Source organism: Lathyrus oleraceus, chromosome 5 (genome assembly GCF_024323335.1).
Source record: "Lathyrus oleraceus cultivar Zhongwan6 chromosome 5, CAAS_Psat_ZW6_1.0, whole genome shotgun sequence".
Taxonomy (NCBI): Eukaryota; Viridiplantae; Streptophyta; class Magnoliopsida; order Fabales; family Fabaceae; genus Lathyrus; species Lathyrus oleraceus.
The window spans coordinates 88,798,946-88,820,092 of NC_066583.1; positions in this window are offsets into that span (position 1 = coordinate 88,798,946).

The window sequence follows — 21,147 nt, forward strand, 5'->3', positions numbered from 1 at the left end:
AAGGGTGAAAATAGAAGAATTTAAAATCAATCTAAAACACTCTATCTTCCTTATTTACTGTTACAGGAATCTATACTTACTAAATGGTAGAAACTGGATTCTTTATGTGAAGTGAGGAGTCTAGTTTCATTTGAAGAGAAAATAACTCACAAACCAAGATAATAGTAATCACAACCACACATAAGCGTTACTGTCTACAACATAATAATTTTTATAACTTCTCTCAATATAAATAAATAGAAGTTGGGGAAAAAGAGCACACACATACATACATTTTTAAATGAGAAAATATATCACTAAATGATACTTGCCCAAAAGAAAACATAAACAAAAAAAGAAGCAAAAGAATAGCAAACCGAAAGAGAGATGTAGATGCAGAATAGTTATTTTCTTTATTTACTTTCCACAAACAATAAATTATGAAACATCATTGGAAGAACATTGTTTTTTGAAGTTTTCACCAACATTAAATTAAATGGTATTGGTTTCCACCAATTTATAGTCGTTTTATTATGAGAGTGGATTATTATTCACAACCTTCAATATTTCTCTATCCCTCCACATTATGCAACACCTGAAACAAAAAAAAGAAAAACAGAAATTAGGAACATGGTAGGAATGGTAGATTAAAGAAGACAAAGAAAGAAGAAAAGATAGTAAAAAAAAGAATAGATTGTTTCTTATATCATTTGATTATCAAAACAAATAATATATAAAGAGAGGACATAATAACTTTCCTTCCACCATTCTCTACCTTTTAAAAATGAAAGTTACAATGAATGTGTGACAGTTGATGTTTTGAGAAATTATATATATATATATATATATATATATATATATATATATATATATATATAATATATATATATATATATATATATATATATATATATATATTATATATATATATAATATATATATATATATATAATATATATATATATATATATATATATATATATATATATATATATATATATATATATATATATATATAACTGTCATTAATTAATGGTAAAAAGAAAATAAATGAAAGGAATCCCTTAATTTATTAGTGTAAGTGGAAGAGATTGACAACAAATAAAATAACTGCAAAGGGTATATACTACACTAAAATAGTATTTTGCTTTTTTATAGATATTATATGACGTAGTAACCACTCAACTGCTCATCCATAATTCAATTTCAATAACTTCCTTATTCTAAAAAAAATTAGTGGATAAATAAAATGAGAAAAATTGGTAGTTTAAGAAGGGCAAAGGTGGAATGAAAAAGAGCCATCCCATTTTCTTCTATCCATTTATAGATAGGTATAGATTTAGGTTGAACATAAAATTTTAAATTAATTATTTTTCTTTGTTTCATTTTCTCTCTCACAGTTTCACGTTTTCTTTTTTCTCTAAAATCTTATCACCTCTCATGTTTCTCTCATAAGATATCGAATAATTTTTTAAATTTTATAAAATTTTATAGACTTGAGCTACTTTATAAGATTTTTTTTAATTAACCATGTTTTTCAAACAAACTTTCCACAAAAAACATATTTTTAGAAAAAAATATCAAAGTAATCATGTTTTAAATATAAAAAAATTCACCTCCAAGTAGAGGCCCACAGGTAGTGGCACATGCACTCATGTTTTGACTTAAGGCGTCATAGCCTATGGTGCATGCCCTTCGGAGTAGCCAATGGGTGTGGCGCATGCATTCAACTTTTAGTTACACGCGTCATTGCCTGTGGCTCTTGTGTTGTTTTGCTTTTTTTCTATATAGTTCATTCGCTCCCCACCATTTTCCACTCATCTTCTAATTCTCTCCCACAATTTTTCTTCAAAATATCGTGTTATATTATCAAGAGAAATGTTAATTGATTTATTCAGCAATAAAGCCTGTGATGAAGATTCGACTCTGGAACACGAAGACTTTCGATCATCTTCAGAGGAGCTTGATCTGTTGGTTAGATGGAGATATTGCAGACGATGAAAAGATCATAATAATTCAAAGGTTTGTCACGATGTACAACAATAATGGAAAAAGTCGTTTTGGGGAGTCAGTTAAAATTGACAATGATATTTGTATTATGATGCATAGTTCAGAGAAAATTGTCTTAATGGTTGTAATCACATAGATATGTTGTTTATGTTGAGATATTAGATATAATCCATGTTGAGTTGTGTGGCCCAAGCCTAAAGCTAATTAGAATTTAGGTTTTGTTACTTAGTTTATTATTTTACTTAGTATTCAAGTCACTTAGGTGTATATAAATAGATACTTTATAATTCAGTATTATAATTCAATTCAATAATACAATCCTTATTTCCTTATTCTCTCTTTCTCTCACTAAAAGTGCCTCAAGCACTAACAGTTTAGTCGTTGTATTTGTTTGTCTTGTTGTTTAAATCGTTGTTTAGCTATTGTTTAAATTTTGTAACCAAATGTTGTGATATTTCTGAAAAGAATGTTGTTTTCAATATCAAATAAAATGGTTACATAAAATGAATTACATATAAAATATAAGACTAATAGTGGATTATTGAATTATGTTGTGGAGCTTGCTCCAACATTGGGACAATTTGTATGATTATGTGCAGGTTGGCGGCATAAACTACATAATCTAATCATTTTGTTTGTTGTATCCATTTCAGTTCGAATATATGTGATGTTAGGGAGACCCTTTTCTTTCTTCGTGTATTTTATTGTGCCAAACTATGTCCCCTAGATATCCAGGCAAATAATCCTCCTTTTTCACCACCGGAAAGTTATTGTTGTACACATTGCATAAGTTTATGACTTTGTAAATGGAGGATATAAGTTGGAAGGATCTTGCTGAGCATTTGAACATGCCGCTATGACATGGGAGAAAAACATACATAAGGCTTGGAACTTTTCAACAATTGCACCAACCTCTATCAGGTTTGACTCGATAGTGTCCCCTTGGTCTCCCCTCATTATGGTCTATTGCCTCATCTACACTAAACCAATGTTTATGACGATCAAACATTGTGATCACATGTGTGTTAGCTTTGGAAGCTTCCTCCTTAATAAATTTCATTGAAGTTTCACTGAACAACTTCCCCGATTGTAACACTGAACTTTGTTTTGAACATCTGATCTCAAATAGTGACACTAACCTAGAATAGGTTTCTCTCACCAAAGCGATTTTCGGTAGATTTTGGATGCCTTTGAAGACATGGTTCATTGATTCCATGATATTTGTTGTTGTGTGGCCCCATCGTTGACCATTGTCGAATGCCCTAGTCCACTTCTCATATGGAATATTATTGATCCACCTTACTATGTCTGCATTTATCAATCTGATCTCTTCTCGGTAGTGTTTGAAAGAAGGTTCTGTTAATGAATACCTTGTGTTCACAGCCTTCTTCCGAAGCGTCTTGTCTTTGATCTCCCGCATGAGATTTTGAGAGATGTGTCTAATGCAGTAGACATGTGTAGAACCATATTTAATAGTAGTCGGTTTTGGTCATTTACTCAACATAGTCCCATACTCTGTTGATTACAAATTTATCCTCACTTTTGTAGAAAGATGGAGACCCGAGACACACACATTTCACCTTCTATTTGGTGAATGTAGCATCACCCTAGAGGATGTGTACATGTTATTGGGTCTACCTATCGAAGGCATGGCATTTAATGGTAGAGTTAAACAAGATAACGCAATATGCCAATAACTTTTGGGCGCCCCTTGTTAGCTCCAATTTCGACGCCTGATATGGATTAAGGGAATTAAATAAGGAAATAAGTTCCTGTGAATAAATTGAATGTTTTGACAAAATTATACAGTTTGAAATTCTAGTCGAAGATACCTTGATACAAGGGTAAAGGTGTTTTGTGGACTTAGAAATGTTTCCAGCACTGGGGAAACAAAAGCATCACTAATGGCAGTTCGACAAAGGATTTGAATTCAAATAAGGGAGGGAATTCTTTGTTCTTATCTAAATTGTTGAGCATATGCGGGGCATGATGGGCAGTCGCGCACATGCAGAGTGCCACTTGTCTCAATCGGGTGAATAGGTCGTTAGAAGCGGTTATTTCGATTGGTATAAATAGGAAGTCTTAGTGTTAGGAAGGGGGGTGTTCAAGATTGTACAAATTCATCAAATTACCCAGAGTACCCGTGTGTAGAGAAAGTGTAAATTGAGAAAATGTATGTTTGTTGTCGCACCATATTTTTATTCAAAGAAATTTAATCAATCTTTTCTTTTCTTTTCAGAAATTTATCTTCTTCGCCATTTACTTTCCAGTACTTTCCTTGTTTTCATTTCGTTACCTTTCCTTTATATTCTCTAATAAGTTATTTGAGCATGAACCTTGTCAAAGTGTTTATCATTCCTCAGACTTCACCCTAAAAACAATTAGCACATGTCCTAGGATTAATCTGATCGATCCTACGAGTAACCAAAATATTTTTGATTTGGAAGATCAGCGGTTGCTTACCAATTTTCACGTTAAACAAGTTGACACGCCCAGTGGGACAATGCTAATTGTTTTGAAAATAAAAAAGTAAATTTTTCTTCATTTTTATTAGTTCATGTTGTTCAACCATCTCTCTACTTTTGAAAAGTTAGTTGTATGTTATTGAGAAGTGGTAAAATAACCACCACCAACGAAGATAGCTAGAGAGGAAGATACACGAGGGGAATGGTAAATTCAAACCATCCAGATAGTGAAAACCCTCAGAATATGTTAACTAATAATGGAGAACCACCCCCAGTTTCTTCAACGGGGGGACCAACGGTTCTAACAACTGCTTCTGAACCTATAACGTCAATGACAAGTCTGATGCCTACGCATTCGATTGCCTACACAAGGCTATCCTGAATTTTACTGGGCCAAGGGCCCCTTCACAAACTCCCCCACCTATAGGGGCTTCTGTGTTTAGAACTTTTACGCCTCCAGGATTTTCGATGTCGTTAAGTGGTCGAGATCAACCCTATAGAATGCCAACTTCGATGATGACAAACTTACAAAGCGCCCCTCCAGTATTCTCAGAACCTGTGATGACTTCGTTGTTACAGGAAGCAGGTTCTGGGGTGAACATGGGTCGAAATAGTCAGTCTTTGGGAATGGGATATTCTAGCCGTATGTGAAATTTGATGAATAATTCTGATGTAGTCATTACACAACAAATGGATGAAAGTAACCATGCAATGGTCCAGAAGTTGGCCCAGACTATGGGGACAATCCTTAATCCTCTGATCCAGGATACTACTCAGTACAACTGATAAATGGCAGCGTAGATGACGCGCCTGACGAACTTCTTCGGTGTGCCTTAGCCTCCCCCTCGTCCACAGAGAGAGTATATGGTAGAAAACCAGGGGACGAGGGGGAGGCTTAGGCACACCGAAGAAAACCTCGCCGAGGAGGATCCTACCATTAACCAAGTTCAACAGAATCAAAGAGACACACCCGGGGTGAACGTGACAAACATGGGACGAGAGGTCGAACAAAATATGGTTGAACTCCCTAGAAACCGACTACGAGGCCGCGTGGAGGAAGAACCAAGGATAACATTGGTAAATAGGAATCAGAATGCTGATAACCTCATACAACAAATGTGACACGATGATATGGCAGAAGATAATAATCTGGAAGCCATGGTTGAAAGAATCATGGCTCAAAACGAGGTAAACTTTGGCCTTCGAAGGCCAAACTATACATCACCACTCTCAGAATATATCCTCAAGCCAGACTTACCCCTAGATGGAAGGTCCTTAAATTCACCAAGTTTTCTAGGGATACTACTGAATCCACTATCGAACATGTGGCTAGGTATTGAATAGAGGCAGGAGAAATTTCGAACAACGAAATTAGGATAAAGTACTTACCAAGTTCTCTCACAAAGAATGCCTTCATGTGGTTTACGACCTTGCCACGGAGTTCGATTCCCACTTGGACTCAGTTGGAAAGAATGTTCCATGATCAGTTTTACATGGGACAGGCGAAGATTAGTCTAAAAGAGTTGGCCACCATTAAGCGAAATTTTACTGAGCCAATTGATAACTATTTGAATAGATTCTGCTTATTAAAAGCTAGATGTCTTACACAAGTGCCAAAACATGAGTTGGTCGAAATGGCCGCTGGAGGCCTTGATTATTCCATTAGGAAGAAATTGGACACCCAATACTTGGGAGATATGGCCCAACTGGCTGATAGGGTTCGACAACTAGAGCGTTTGAAGGAAGAAAAAGCTAGAGCCACTAGGATTAAGAGAGTGGCCTACGTCGAATTTAATGAAGATAACGAAGGACCATATGATGAGCCTTCGAACTTTGACGAAAGCGAGATTGATCTTGCTGAACTAAAACAAGGCTCTCCCTATTCCTATAAGATCTTAGCTCATTCGAATGGAAAAAACCCTAACGAAACGAAAAATAATGATAAATTTCTTAAGAAAACTTATACGTTCGAAGTTACAAAATGTGACGAAATCTTCAACTTGTTAGTTAAGGATGGCCAAATGATAGTGCCTCCTGGTGCTAAAATGCCTACTTTAGAACAAACAAAGAAAATGTTCTTTTGTAAGTACCATAATTTCCTGGGTCATAAAACGTCTCAATATTTTCTTTTCAGGGATCTTGTTCAGAATGCTATTCAAGAGGGAAGACTCAAATTCGGGGAGAAACGCAGGAGCCAAATGAAGATTGACTTTGACCCTCTGCAAGTAGTTGACGCTCACTACATAGAGCCAGATGATGTAAACATGGTCAAAGTTACTGATGACTTTAATAACACCATCAACATGACCGAAGTTACTGAAGATTTTGTTCACAAGGCTATCATGGTCAGGGTTTCTGAGTACCTTTATCAGGAGTTCCTCAGGAATTTTGTCCAGGAGGCTGCTGAAAGCTTCGTCAAATGACCTACTGATGGTTTTGGCCCTGGAATCACTGAAGATTCCAATTTGATGATGGTGACAAAAGAGAATGTTGATAGTTTCATACAAATGGATAAGGCTACTAAGAGCCTTCAAATTAAATTCCATAATCTGGGCATTACTAATGATGCCAACATGGAAGTCAACATGGTCGAAGTCTTACAGAAAACTTCCATGGAAGTCGACGACGAACGTCAACAAGAAGAATACAACAAATTGGCCTTCCCATAAGAAGAAGAGACTCTTATGGATTTCCTTCATAGGTGTAAAGGGAAGAAATCAAAAGTGATGTTATACCCTCTATGCAGTGCGATGTTCAACAAAAAAGTGGCGCATAATCTTGAGGGAATTAGGAAGGCAAAAGACAGATGGGATCAGGGAGCCCCTCAGGACCAATGGGTTTGCGGGTCTAGAAGAGCTTTCGATCCAAGGAGGTATTTCGACCCAAATAGAACTTTGGTGAAGCTTGATGAGAAGATACGAAAGGATCCTGCTACCAGACCTATCTCCTTCAAACCCATTACAGAGGCTTCCAATGGAAAATGGTTGAGGCCAACTTACGGCAGAAAGCATGATTAGGAAAAATGGCAGAACTTTGAAATAGAAAAAGGTTCGTCGTTGGCCTACCCTAAAGAGTTTCAGCCATCTCGAAAAGCAACCCACATCTCTGAGAACTACAAGGTGAAAAATCCCATGACGAGGTCCCAATGGAGAAGGTAACAGAGAAGGAGAAAGGCATAGAGGGAAATTGGTACAAGAGAAAACGCTGAATCCAGCACCAACATGCCTGCCAGAAAGAAGGAGAAAGAGGATTTAAAGTTGGTCGAGAGGATGCTTACCACTCAAGAAAAGGCAGACAAGAAAAATATGATCGAGCGGTAGCAGAAGATGAAATGCTCACAGATGATTTCTACTCTAGGTCAGAGCCTTCGCTGGATATCAGAGTTAATATAGTCTTAGTGCTCCCTAAAGAATTCGACCAGATAACTGAGGTCGAAGATACTGACAGTATCACAGAATGGAAATGGTTGCTCATTAACCAGTGTGCTATTACGTAATGAATAATGGTTGCGTGGAGGAACAAAATGCTTTCTTCGTGCTAACATATGAGGTTATGAAGAGTCATCATAAGCCTTTGTTTATTACTAGGAAGGTCGAAGACGTCCCAATTAACAAGATTTTGGTAGACTGCGGCACAACGGTGAACCTGATACCACATCACCTTTTGAGGAAAATAGCTAAGTATGACACCGACGCCAAGCCTCATAACATGGTACTTTCCAATTATTAAGGAAATATGGGTACTACCCTTAGGGTAATCCAAGTCGAGCTAACGGTGGGAACTATCACTCGATCAACGATGTTCATGATTGTGGAGACAATGGCCAACTATAACTTGCTACTTGGACGCGAATGGATACATGAAGTTGGAGATGTACCATCCTCCATGCACCATAGAATCACCATATGACACCCAGACGGTATTGTGGAGAATGTAGAAGCAGACCATGGCTACTTCAAGACTCCAATCAATAATGTCAACAGACGCCAGTTTGACAAACATTTGGCCAATATTGCTCCATGCGATCCGGCCAGCTTTGCATTCACTCCAGACGATAATGCATATTGTTCTTTGTATCTAGACCCCACAAATGGTTTTAAATGGGATCATGAAGTAGTGGGCAAAGATGATTTTGGGTACATAGGAACGTCAGGAGTCGACCCAACAAGTTGGGGAAGCGAATTCTGTGATGATGACTGAGTTCAAAGCACTAAAAAGGATTTTGGCTTACATAGCCGAAAACAAATAGCAAGCGGTCTTAGAGGATGAAGAGAAGCACTTGGTTGTCGAAGCCAACAAGGAGCTTCACCAAAAAGGTCCTGGGAAGGACTTTGATCCAGAACCACCTGATAAGGTTCAGGATGACGATGAAGGCCAGAGGCTCGACGCCATTTATGATTACGAGCCTTTGGGTTTCGAGAAGGATCCGCTGGCAACAAACATCAAGATGTTGGCTCAACATCCACTCGAAGAAATCGACTTAGGAGAGGGATCGACAAAAAGGCCAACTTACATCAGTGCCAATATCATCCCTCAACTCAAAGTCAAAGTGATATAATTTCTAAAAGAGTTCAAGGACTATTTTTCTTGGGATTATGATGAGATGCCTGGTTTAAATAGAGGCCTGGTTGAAATGAGGTTGCCAATCAAGCCTGGGAAGAAGCCCATCAAGCAAAATCCGAGGCGATTTGCATCTGAAATTCTCTCAAGGATTAAAGAGGGGGTCAAAAGGCTTCTTAGTTATAAACTCATTCGTACGGCCAGGTACGTCGAATGGTTGGCAAATATTGTACCTGTCATTAAGAAAAGGTACTTTGAGGGTTTGCATAGATTTTTGAGACTTAAATACTACAACCACAAAGGATGAATATTCAATGCATAGATGTCAGTCAATTCTTCTGCGGGCCATGAGTATCTTAGCATGCTTGATGGATATTCTGGATATAATCAAATATTCATTGTTAAGGAGGATGTCCCCAAAACAACATTTCGATGCCCTAGAGCCTTGGGCACCTATGAATGGGTAGTCATGCCTTTTGGTATAAATAATGTTGGGGAAACATACGAAAGAGCAATGAATTCGATCTTCCATGATTTCATAGAGACGTTTATGCAAATCTACATTGATGATATTGTTGTTAAGTTTGTTTCAGGGAAGAGCCATTTGGACCATCTTCGTTTTTTTTTTGAAAGGATGAAGAGACATGGTCTAAAAATGAACCCTCTCAAATGTGCGTTTTGTGTGAAGGCGGGATATTTCTTAGGCTTTGTGGTCCACAAAAAAGGAATCAAAATAAACCAGAACAAGACCAAGGCCATAATGGAGGCGAAAGCGCCATTAACTAAGAAGGAATTGCAATCGCTGCTAGGCAAGGTCAATTTCTTGAGAAGATTCATCTTGAACCTTAGTAGAAGAACACAAGCCTTTTCACCTCTTCTTAAAATCAACAAGGAAGGCTTTCAATGGGGGCAGGCTCAGCAAGAGGCTTTCGATATGATCAGAGAATACCTGAGTCATCCACCGATTCTGATACCGCCTTGCAAGAATAGGGGTATCAAGTTGTACATATCTGCATCTGACAAGACTTTAGGGAGTATGTTCGCTCAGGAGGATGATAATGGTGTCGAAAGATCCATTTACTACTTCAGTAGGGTCTTAAATGATGCAGAAACTAGGTATAACATAGTTGAAAATTATGTTTGTGCTTGTATTTTTCTTGTACGAAGTTGAAGCATTACATAAAACCTGTTGACGTTTATGTTTCATCGCATTTCGATGTTATTAAGCATATGTTGTCTAAACCAACTTTGCATAGTCGAATTGGAAAATGGGCACTAGCTTTAACTGAATATTCCCTAACTTACAGGCCCTTAAAAGTTGTTAAGGGACAAGTGGTAGCAGACTTTATAGTCGACCACTCTATAACTGACAACACAGTGACTTGTCTCAAATTAGAGTCCTGGAAGTTATACTTCGATGGGTCTAGTCACAAAGACGGAACAAGCTTAGGGGTTCTAATTATTTCTCCTAATAAAATTCCAACAAAATTCCAGTATAAAATGGAAGGCCTTTACTCGAACAATGAGGCTGAATATGAAGCTTTGATAGTCGGACTTGAGATATTAGTGGAATTAGGGGCAACTCGATTCAAAATAATGGGTGACTCAGAGTTAGCTATAAAACAGATCACAAAAGAGTACAAATGTGTTAACGATAATCTCATCATGTACTTCACAATAGCCAGTCGATTATTGTGAAGATTCGAGATGGCTAACATTCGACACATACCACGATTGGAAAATCAAGTGGCTAATGACTTGGCTCAAATTACATCTGGGTATAAAATTTCAAAGGAGAAATTGCAAAAAGTCATCGAAGTCAGAGGAAGAGTTGTGTCGACCAGATTAACCCCATCAGATTTGAAAATGACAAAGATGGGATACGTCGACAAAGAGAGCTTCGAAATATTGGCAGTAGATAGCCTGACGGACGAGGATTGGAGAAAACCAGTAGTGGAGTATTTGCAGAATCTGACGGCGTCTACCAAACGGAAAACCAGGTATTGAGCTTTAAGTTATGTTCTTTTGGGTAATGAATTATTCAAAAAAAAAACTTGAGGGAGTTTTACTCAAATGTGTTAGTGAATCAGAGGCATATCTAGCCCTTTCGACTGTCCATGGTGGAGCATGTGGGGCACACCAGGTTGGCCATAAGATGAAGTGGTTATTATTTCTCCAAGGGTTGTATTGGCCTACCATGTTAAAAGACTGCATCGAATTCGCCAAAGGATGCCAAGAGTGTCAAGTACACGCGGGCATACAACATGTCCCTGCAAGCGAACTGCATTCTATAGTCAAACCGTGGCCTTTTAGAGGTTGGGCTTTAGATTTGGTTGGAGAAATTCAACCACCATCATCTAAAAGTCAGAGATATATTTTGGTTAGTATTGACTACTTTACAAAATGGATCAAAGTTATACCTTTGCCAAATATAAACCAAGAAGATTTGATTGAATTTATCCAGAAACACATTATTTATAGATTCAGAATCCTAGAGACCATTACAACAAATTAAAGATCAATATTTACTGGTCGAAAAATGCAAGAATTTGCTAAGGAAATGGGTTTCAAATTATTAACTTCTACGCCATATTATGCCCAGGCTAATGGTCAGGTTGAAGCAGCGAACAAGGTGGTAATTAGTTTGATTAAGAAACATGTGGGGAAGAAGCCCAAAAATTGGCACAAGACATTAAATCAGGTTTTGTGGGCGTGTCGAACCTCTCCCAAAGAATCCACTAATTCGACTCCATTTCGACTGACTTTTGGTCATGATGCAGTTTTACCAGTCGAGATTTACCTATAATCGATAAGAATTCAGAGGCATCATGAAATTCCATCAGAATCATATTGGAACATGATGCTTGATGAGTTAGTTGATCTAGATGAGGAGAGACTCAATTCCTTGGAATTATTGAAAAGGCAGAAGAAGAGAGTAGAGAAATCTTACAATAAGAAGGTTAAAGTTAAGATGTTTCTGCCTGAAGACTTGGTTTGGAAAATGATCCTTCCAATGGATCGGAAAGATAGAGCCTTAAGGAAATGGTCCCCCAAATGGAAGGTCCTTTTTAAATTTTGTAAGTATTCTCTAATGGTGCTTATGAGATCGAGGAGCTTAACAAAGATAAAAGAATCTTAAGGGTGAATGGAAAATATTTAAAGAAATATAAGCCAACACTCCAAGAGATAAAAATAATAAATAAATAATTGCATGCGAATTGGTTGAAGCCAACATGGTAATAAAAGTGTTGCCAACATGGCTTAAGTTCATTACAACGGCCCAAGGGGTCAATAATCAGTACAATCGAAACCAATGGAAGATAAAAGGGGAGATGAGCCTTCCTATGGAGATATTTCGCCTTGTGAAGCTCCTGACCTTTCTCACATAGTGATCTTTTCGACCGAAGAGTTGTGAGCTATGCTTCTAATGTTCGCGCCTTTCAACAAACTCCAGATTAAAATCTAGCTCCTTAGCCATGGAAGTGCCATCAAACTTTAAAAGCTCATCTTTACGCTTTTTGGCTCCAGAGATCTTGGCCTACAGTTCCTTTATTTGAGCTTCCCAAGAAGCAATGTCGCAGTCATGGCTTTCGATCTCTGCCTTGTTTTTCGTTTTAGTTTGCTCCAGCTCCATTACTTTGTTAGTCGATTCAGTAACCACATCCCAGGCAGCTGCTTCAGCACCAACCTTTTTCGCAATTTCCTTAGTGATCTGGGGTAACAACTTATGATCAATAACAATTTGTTCAATCATAATTCTCAGTTCCAAGATGACGTTGGCAACCTCGGGAGAAGCTTCCAATAAGTTGACTTGGTTAAGGAGAGTCTTCAAAGATAAGGGGGCAGAAGGATCAGCCAACATGAGTAGGAATAGATCACCCTTAAAGATATTTTCTTTGATTTTTGAGAGAGCCTCATCCACAGGTTTTCTCGAAGGTTGATCCTCAGGTGGTGTAGAAGTGCTAAAACTTTTTTCAGACGAACTTTCCCTTCTATTCAGCATAGCTTTCAGATACTCGAGAGATTGATTTTGTTTCAGAGCCGCTAGTTCTTTTGAAGAAAGACCCCCAGCTATTCCTGTCGAAGCTTTGATCCCTTCAGGAATGACATCAGTTGTTGGAGTAGCAGTAGTTGGGCTTCGAGGTTGTCCTTTATTCGTCTCAACGTTATCATCATTGTTCCCCTCATCATTGGTATCCTCTTCTTTTAGGTATTCGTCTTCCTAACCAACAGGGCCATCATGGAATAATGGTTAGTATTCTTATTCATCTTCTCTCACTTCCTCATCTTGGGCATCATCACCTCCCAAAGCAACAATGTTTGTACCATCGATATTAGGCGAGCCACCTTCAGAGTCATGGACTTCTTCATCCACCGCCATAGCATAATTATTGACTTCAATTTTGGGCTTCCCTACTTAAGTTGATCTCATGATCAAAACCACTGGTATGGGAATGTTGGATGGTGATTTTTGCTGGCAAAGTCTCATGCTCCTCAGTAATCAGTTGGTTAATTTCGCTCATTGAGCTTTTCTCCGAACCTCTTGCAGATGTTGGACGGTAGGTGGGTTCGCCAGCACTATTAAGAAGGACTGGTACAGAGGGAGATTTGGCCGTCGTTTGTGTGATAGCACCCTGAAAGCCAAAATCGAAAGATAAGTTAGTCAAAGTATTAGAGGACAATAAATTGAAAGAAACAAAGTCATGTATGCTTTTACCTTGTCCCCTTTGACTCCAGGGCTGGAGTTATCGCTTTCAACTTGCGCTGCTACTATCTTCCACAATTCTTCAGGAGTAGTCTCCAGAGTGGAAAGGGAAACAAGTCGTTTTATAACTCTGGAAATTTTTGCCTGAGGCTGACTGGAGGCTTTGACAACCTTTGGTTGTTTCTTCCTTTTCCTAAGAGTCAGATCTAGGACAGGAGATAGATCTTCTTCGTCTGACTCTATCACCACAGGGACTCCATATGCTTTCGTTTTTATTTCTTTAGGAGTAGGGGGAGGTTTTCGAGCACCCTGAATGAAAAAATCGAAGTGTTAGTATTATCATTATGAATAACAAAAGTAATGGGCAAAGTAAAGGTGTACCTTTATAGTCATGCTACTTCCCTCAGCCTTTGCTTCGACTGACTTCTTGACTGTTAGTTTTTTGGGTGGAAATCTAGTAGCTAAAAGAAAAGAACAAAAAAGTTATTAAGAGTCAAGAGAAAATATCCTAATAGAGAGATATGGTTCGAAAATCCTCTCATTCCACACCTTCATATATATCTGATTCGATGCGAACATCTTCGGTCCCTATATGAAGATGACCTTTGAAACTATCTAAAGTATGCTTAGTCGCAACCACCCGCTGGGCTTTTTTCTGTGATTGTTGTTGAAGGATTTTTATAGAATCCCCACAGATAAACCAGTCTGGGAATGGAGGGGCAAGGGCCACTCCAAAATCAGCGTTTGGCAGTCGAGGAAATTTAAGAGGAAACATTTTGAAAGCCATTTCGTATCGTTTCTCAAGAGGAACGTACAAAGGGATTTTTAAATTCTCCATTTTCTTTGGAAATTTTTCCTTTAGTGTGACAGTTGCCTCACGGATGGTTCGACTAAGATCATCAGGCCTATAGGGAGTTTCAAAGTAGTTTTGGAATTCTTGGATTTCTTTGATGTGTGTGCAAGTACCTTTCTTGATTTTTTCCTGCATAGAGAGGAAAGCTTTGTTAAAGTGCTGATTGAATGAAGGAGCATCATAAAATTCTTCAGCATAGTATTGTGACCACCATTTCCCATATTCTTGAGTATAAAGGAAACTTGGCTCGAAGCTAATTGGAGTGAGGTGTGTCCTGCGAGTATATCGAGCTATTTGTTTGAGAGTAGTGGTTTCGTTGTGATTTGCGTTATAGAGAAGGATGGTGCTTTTTCTGTCATAAAGGTATTTTAGGAGAACCTGAATCAACCTAAATTGTCGAGCCACGAGGTTAGGTTGATAAGCAATTAGGGTAACCTGACTCTTCGATGGATTTAACCTAAGGGTTATTAGTTTTGGAGTTAGAAAAGCTTCCCAGATTAAAAGAGACTATGTTTCTTGGTTTTCGGTGGGAGATGGAAAAGGTCTTGTGAACCATTATGGTTCATATTTTCTAGTGGCGAAAGGGGCCATGTTCGACGTAAACTCATGACGTTTTGAAAACATCATGACATAGCTCATGAATGTTGGTCGAAGGGCTTTTCCTTCGTCACTTGGGGTTAACTGAGCCAAGCGGATTCCTTCGACCCTCCTATTTATGACTTCCTTAGCTTCTTCGTCGACGAGGCTTTTGTTAGGAAGACTTTCCTCGAAGGTGGCATTTAGCCAGAGTTGCAGCAAACAGAAAGGACCAGAAAGGAGGAGATTTCCTTTCTCTCCCAGATTCTTGAGTTGAGTAACGCCATCACTCAATGATTCGTAAAGGCTGGCCAGGATCATTTCACTCAGACAAACGTCGTAACCAAAATGAAGTTGGTTCGCCAGAGTGAGATACTTCTTAGAAACCTGAAGTGACTTCGAGCAGAAGACACAACGGGATAACCATAAAGCCAAGAAGGCGATGTGTTCTACATCGGAGACGGTGTTGGTATCTTTGTCATGATAGTGTGCTATGTGGGTCGAGTAGGCAGCCCTAGAGGTGGAGAAGGCTATGGAGTCATCAGATTCTACATCTGGGTCATAAGTATTCCCAATTGGTTTTAGCCCTGTGATAGCGGCTATGTCGAAAAGAGTGGGTGTTACCATCCAACAAGGGAAGTGGAAGGTATAATGAGTGATGTCCCAGAAGTACAATGGGGAAACTAGTAAGGTCGAACTGTAATCCAGTTCTACCTTCGACAGCATGATTAAGTCATAAATTCTCATGTCCTTCCAGGTTTGAGATTTAGTTTTTTCTATCTTGTTTAACTGATTTAGATAGTCAGTTGGGTATTTAAATGAGGGTGTCGCTCGAAAGACTCTAAAGCCATTGTTCATAAACCTTAAGTCTATAGTTTCATCTTCTAAAGATTGGGATTCCTCAGCAGTATCAGTTCTTTCATCCCTAAATCTGTTTGCTTGGCCTATTGGTTTGCATTTATGATAAGTGGGGAAAAGCCCCTAAGTCTACTAGGTTCAATATTCAGATTAGGTAAAGGTCCAAACAAAACATGATTTTTTCCAGAAAAAGTTATGGGAATGAGTACCTGAGATTCATAGATTCTTCGGTATTCTTCAGTCCTTGGTTTAGGAATGTATTGATGGTTACCCATCATCACTGGACCAGGAAGTGTGGCAAAAGGACGGAGGTCTGAGATCTTTTTTGGGGCCCTCGTGCGTTTGATAGAAACCTTGACAGCTTTGGTTGTTTCTTTGGGGGTTTTGCTTGAAGTGGCCATTTTTGTTAAAGGTCTGAAGAGAGAAAATCTGGGTTTTTGAGGTTGTTTTGAAGAAGATGAAGAGTTGAAGGACTTGAGAGTTTCAGAAAGCGTGAAAAAGTGGAGTTAATGAGAAATGCGCTTTTTATAGGGTTTTATGGGAGAAAAAACGACTCAAATCAGCATTAATGGTTGACAAACAAGTGAGACACATGTCTCTCCAGGATTGCATAGTGGGACGGTGGTAATTAAGGCTTAATTCCCACGATCTCCTAGGGACAAGGAACGTGATGATTAAAAAGATTCACGCATAGGTTGAAAAGACATGTTGGAAAAGGGTAATGATGATTCTGACGTCATATGACAGGTGGGAAAAGATTAATAGTTTTTGCAATGTTGGAGCATTAGTGGCATCAAAGCTATGCAAGAACTGTTCAAGGGCGTCGAACCATAGTCTCAAAAAATGCCTTTTTCTTCGAGGTGTTGAAAATGAAATTTTTGGAGGGTAATTTGTTAGCTCCAATTTCGACGCCTGATATGGATTAAGGGAATTAAATAAGGAAATAAGTTCCTGTGAAGAAATTGAATGTTTCAACAAAATTATACAGTTTGAAATTCCAGTCATAGATACCTTAATACAATGGTAAATGTGTTTTGTGGACTTAGAAATGTTTCCAGCAGTGGGGAAACAGAAGCATGACTAAGGATAATTCGACAAAGGATTTGAATTCAAATAAGGGAGGAGATTCTTTGTTCTTATCTAAACTACTGAGCATACGTGGGGCATCGTGGGCAGTCGCGCACATGCAGAGTGCCACTTGTCTCAATCTGGTGAGTAGGCTGTTAGAAGCGGTTATTTCGATTGGTATAAATAGGAAGTCTTAGTGTTTGGAAGGGGGTGTTTAAGATTGTATAAATTCATCAAATTACCCAGAGTACCCGTGTGTAGAGAAAGTGTAAATTGAGAAAATGTATGTTTGTTGCCGCACCATGTTTTTATTCAAAGAAATTTAATCAATATTTTCTTTTCTTTTCAGAAATTTATCTTCTTCGCCATTTACTTTAGAGTACTTTCCTTGCTTTCCTTGCACTACCTTTCCTTTATATTCTCTAATAAGTTATTTGAGTATGAACCTTGTCGAAGTGATTATCATTCCCTAGACTTTACCCTAAAAACAATTAGCACATGTCCTAGGATCAATCTGGTTGATCCTACAAGTAACCAAAATATTTTCGATTTGGAAGATCAGCGGTTGTTTACTAATTTTCACAGTAAACACCCCTTTGTTTGAAGACACAACAAGGGGTCAAGGTATTAATCTAAAGTATCTTAAACAACATTATTCAAATATGATATTAACCGAGGAATCGACCGAGGATAAAAGAATAATTAAAACTCCGTGTTATATTATGTTATTATTTGGTAATTTTAATTTCCTGAAAATACTGGTAACACGGTAAATATTATGTATTTGTCTTTGTTAAGAAGCATAAATAAAATGGGAATATATAATTGGATACAACTGTTTTCTCTCATCTATATAGTTTCTTGTGTAAAAACACATAAAAGGGTACTTGTTTGTTGTATTCTTGCACTTTTTTGCTCCAACCATAGGGTTGGTCAAGAATGTCGTCATTCTCTCCCGTCAATGAAAACAGCTTCACATTCCCCTTCATAGTAAAGTAAGTTTATCTCATTATTTCCACTTGCTTACTTTATACTATAACTAACGATAAATAATTTATTTTCACTTTTTTCGGTTTAGGTTGTCTGTTATAGGGATGAACTACAACAAATGTCCCAAACATGCTATAACGGTCTATCAAAATGTTATAGATCACCTTGGACCAGACGATATATTACAACTAAACAACTCATCATCTCGTTAATTTAGTTTTAATATTACCAATTTACAAATATTCTAATCATGTATTTTTCCTATATAGTTTATCTGGAGGTCGTATATAGGTCTCAACCATGAGTTTAACCCCAAGGATGTTACAATTTGGACTGCAAAACACCAATCATCAAGTTCTCTACTGTGGAGATGCACCAGAGTGTCCGTGTCAAACTGTAATTCAGCATGCATCAACAAATCCCAGACCCCCCGACGTGTTTAGGACAATGACATCAACTAAGATTCGATGCTCAATGGAATTACTCCGAATAGAGAGAGTTCGTTAGGGAGATGTGTCTTCAATGGAAGCAGCGACAATCAACCTCACAACATCACCGTACTTGATACAACCAACAACCAATCAAACATGATTACGAACCCACATACATCAACCCCGCAACTAATTCATGTCACACACCAAAACACAAAACCAAGAGCATGAACCATACAACCAACAACCATATTCTGCCATCACATCTTACTATAGCCCTGAAGAGGTATATGATTCGACTCCATCCCACCGTAGCACCCAAACATCACACCGCCAAAGCACCCAACCAACATATGTCTTTCAAACACCACAAGAACCATTGCTTCATTTCAAAACAATTCAATGTCTCAATTCAACCAACCAGCTCGTCCACACGTAACCCAACCAATACAACTCAACTACGACAACATGGACACCGAACTCAATTATGGCAGCATCGACTACTAGGGAGATATGATCAAAGATTTGTTAGATGTCATTAATATCCTAAGAACCCCACACCAACCAGCTTTGGCTCGGGTTAATACTAGGAGATCCGAAACACCTCAGGGAAATCGTGGGAGACCTCGAAGGAAAGTGAACGTGTGAGGATGTGGAACTGATTAGGGGTGTTCAAAACCAAACCAACCCAATAGAAAATCGCAAACCAAACCAAACCAAACCGAAACCGCAAAAAACCGTATTTGGTTCGGATTCGTTTGGGTCATTTTTTAATAAAACCGCACGGTTTGGTTTGGTTTGCGGTTTGTATTTTGCAAAGCGAACTAAACCAAACCAAACTGCATTATCTTACAACCCAAATTTTACTTATCCTACATCCAACCAAAACATCAAACCTAGTACGCCTTAACCTTACAATTACAAACAACATCAAACCTAGTATGCCTTAACCTTACAATTACAAACGATTTTCTCTTACTCACGCTTAGGGTTTCAATTTCAACCTTCTTAAATCTCTCATAGTAGTATCACACATTCTTCTCGTCTTCTTTTCCATGTAGGTTTCGCCTATTCTACTCTAATAAGTCATCTCTTATGTTCTTTCTTTTTCATCTTTTATGTTACTATTTTCTCTTTTAATTATATTTTTATCGCACCTTTCTTCTCAATCTCGCATCTCTTATGTTCTTTTTTTCATCTTCTCTAATCTCTCATCTCATACGTTTTTTATGTTTTATTATAATGTCTTCGATATTATTTTATGCTACTATTTATATATGTTTTTATTCCACTTTTGTTTAATCTAATTTTTTGTATATTGAATGAAACATTTTTGTCTAAATATGATTAGTTTTGATGTTATTTAGTCATGTATGAATGACTAAATACAAAGTTATGTTGTTCTCTATAGGTGTATGTATGGCACAATAAAAATATTATAAAAAACCGAACCAACCGAACCAACCCAAACCGCTTTGGTTTGGTTTGGTTTGGTTTGATTTTATTTCTGAAAGCCAACCGAACCAAACCAAACCGCATGCATTTTTCTCTTGCGGTTCGGATGATTTTTATCGCCAAAACCGCCCAAACCGCACCGCGAACACCCCTAGAACCGATGGATGTTACGATCGAGCGGGACATTAAATTTCTATTCAATCGTTGTATAATTCTATTTGACAAAATAATATTATAATCTTTTTATTAAACATTTTATTTAATATCATTTTGTTGTTAACATAATTATAAAAAAAAAACTAAAATAACACAGTAGCCACAGACTATAACACATGCTCTTAAAGGATGCATACGTGCGTCATAGACAATGGCATGACATATGTGCATGCGTCATAAGCCAAATAATGAATGCTTACGTCACATGCAGTTGCACATTCTTTTGGGGGCAATTTTTTTTGTTTGAAATATGATTACTTTGAATTTTTTTTAAAAACATGATTATTTTAAAAATAAAAAATTACTTTATAATTTCTTTCAATTCATATTGATTTAATTTTTCTTTTATAAAGAGTTATTGAGAGGTGTAAGTGTGATAAATTTGACATCTCATATTAATGAATTTTCAATCAATAAGTTAAGATCCATTAACACCTGATATCAAACTTAACATACTTACTATTTCAATAACTCTTTGTAAAAATTAAATTAAATCAATCCGACGGTTAAATAATATAATATTATCGTAATGATTACTTAATAATTTAAGAATTTAAACACCAGTTGCATATATTCTAATAATTTATATTTCTTTAAATAAGTTATTATAAATTGAAATAAATTGATGTCATCAAATATCAAATAATTTTTTTAATAGTTATATAAAACAGTAGAATGCCACACGTGTGTTTACTTTGACTGTTAATCTTCCTGTGTATATTTCTCACTTATGCAAACCAAATATATGAACGAAGACCAGTCTCAAAGAAAAGTTCTCATAAAATAAAATAAAAACTTTTCAAGTTTGAAGGCGTTAAATTATATATTTTCGTTTAGTGATAGATAGTTCAAGGAAATTTAAAAATGAATGTATTATATTAAAATTATTACAATTATGATATATTATTATTAATATTATTAAATTTAAAATAATAATTAAAATATTAAATTAAAATTTTAGTTCTTTAACTTTATTTATTT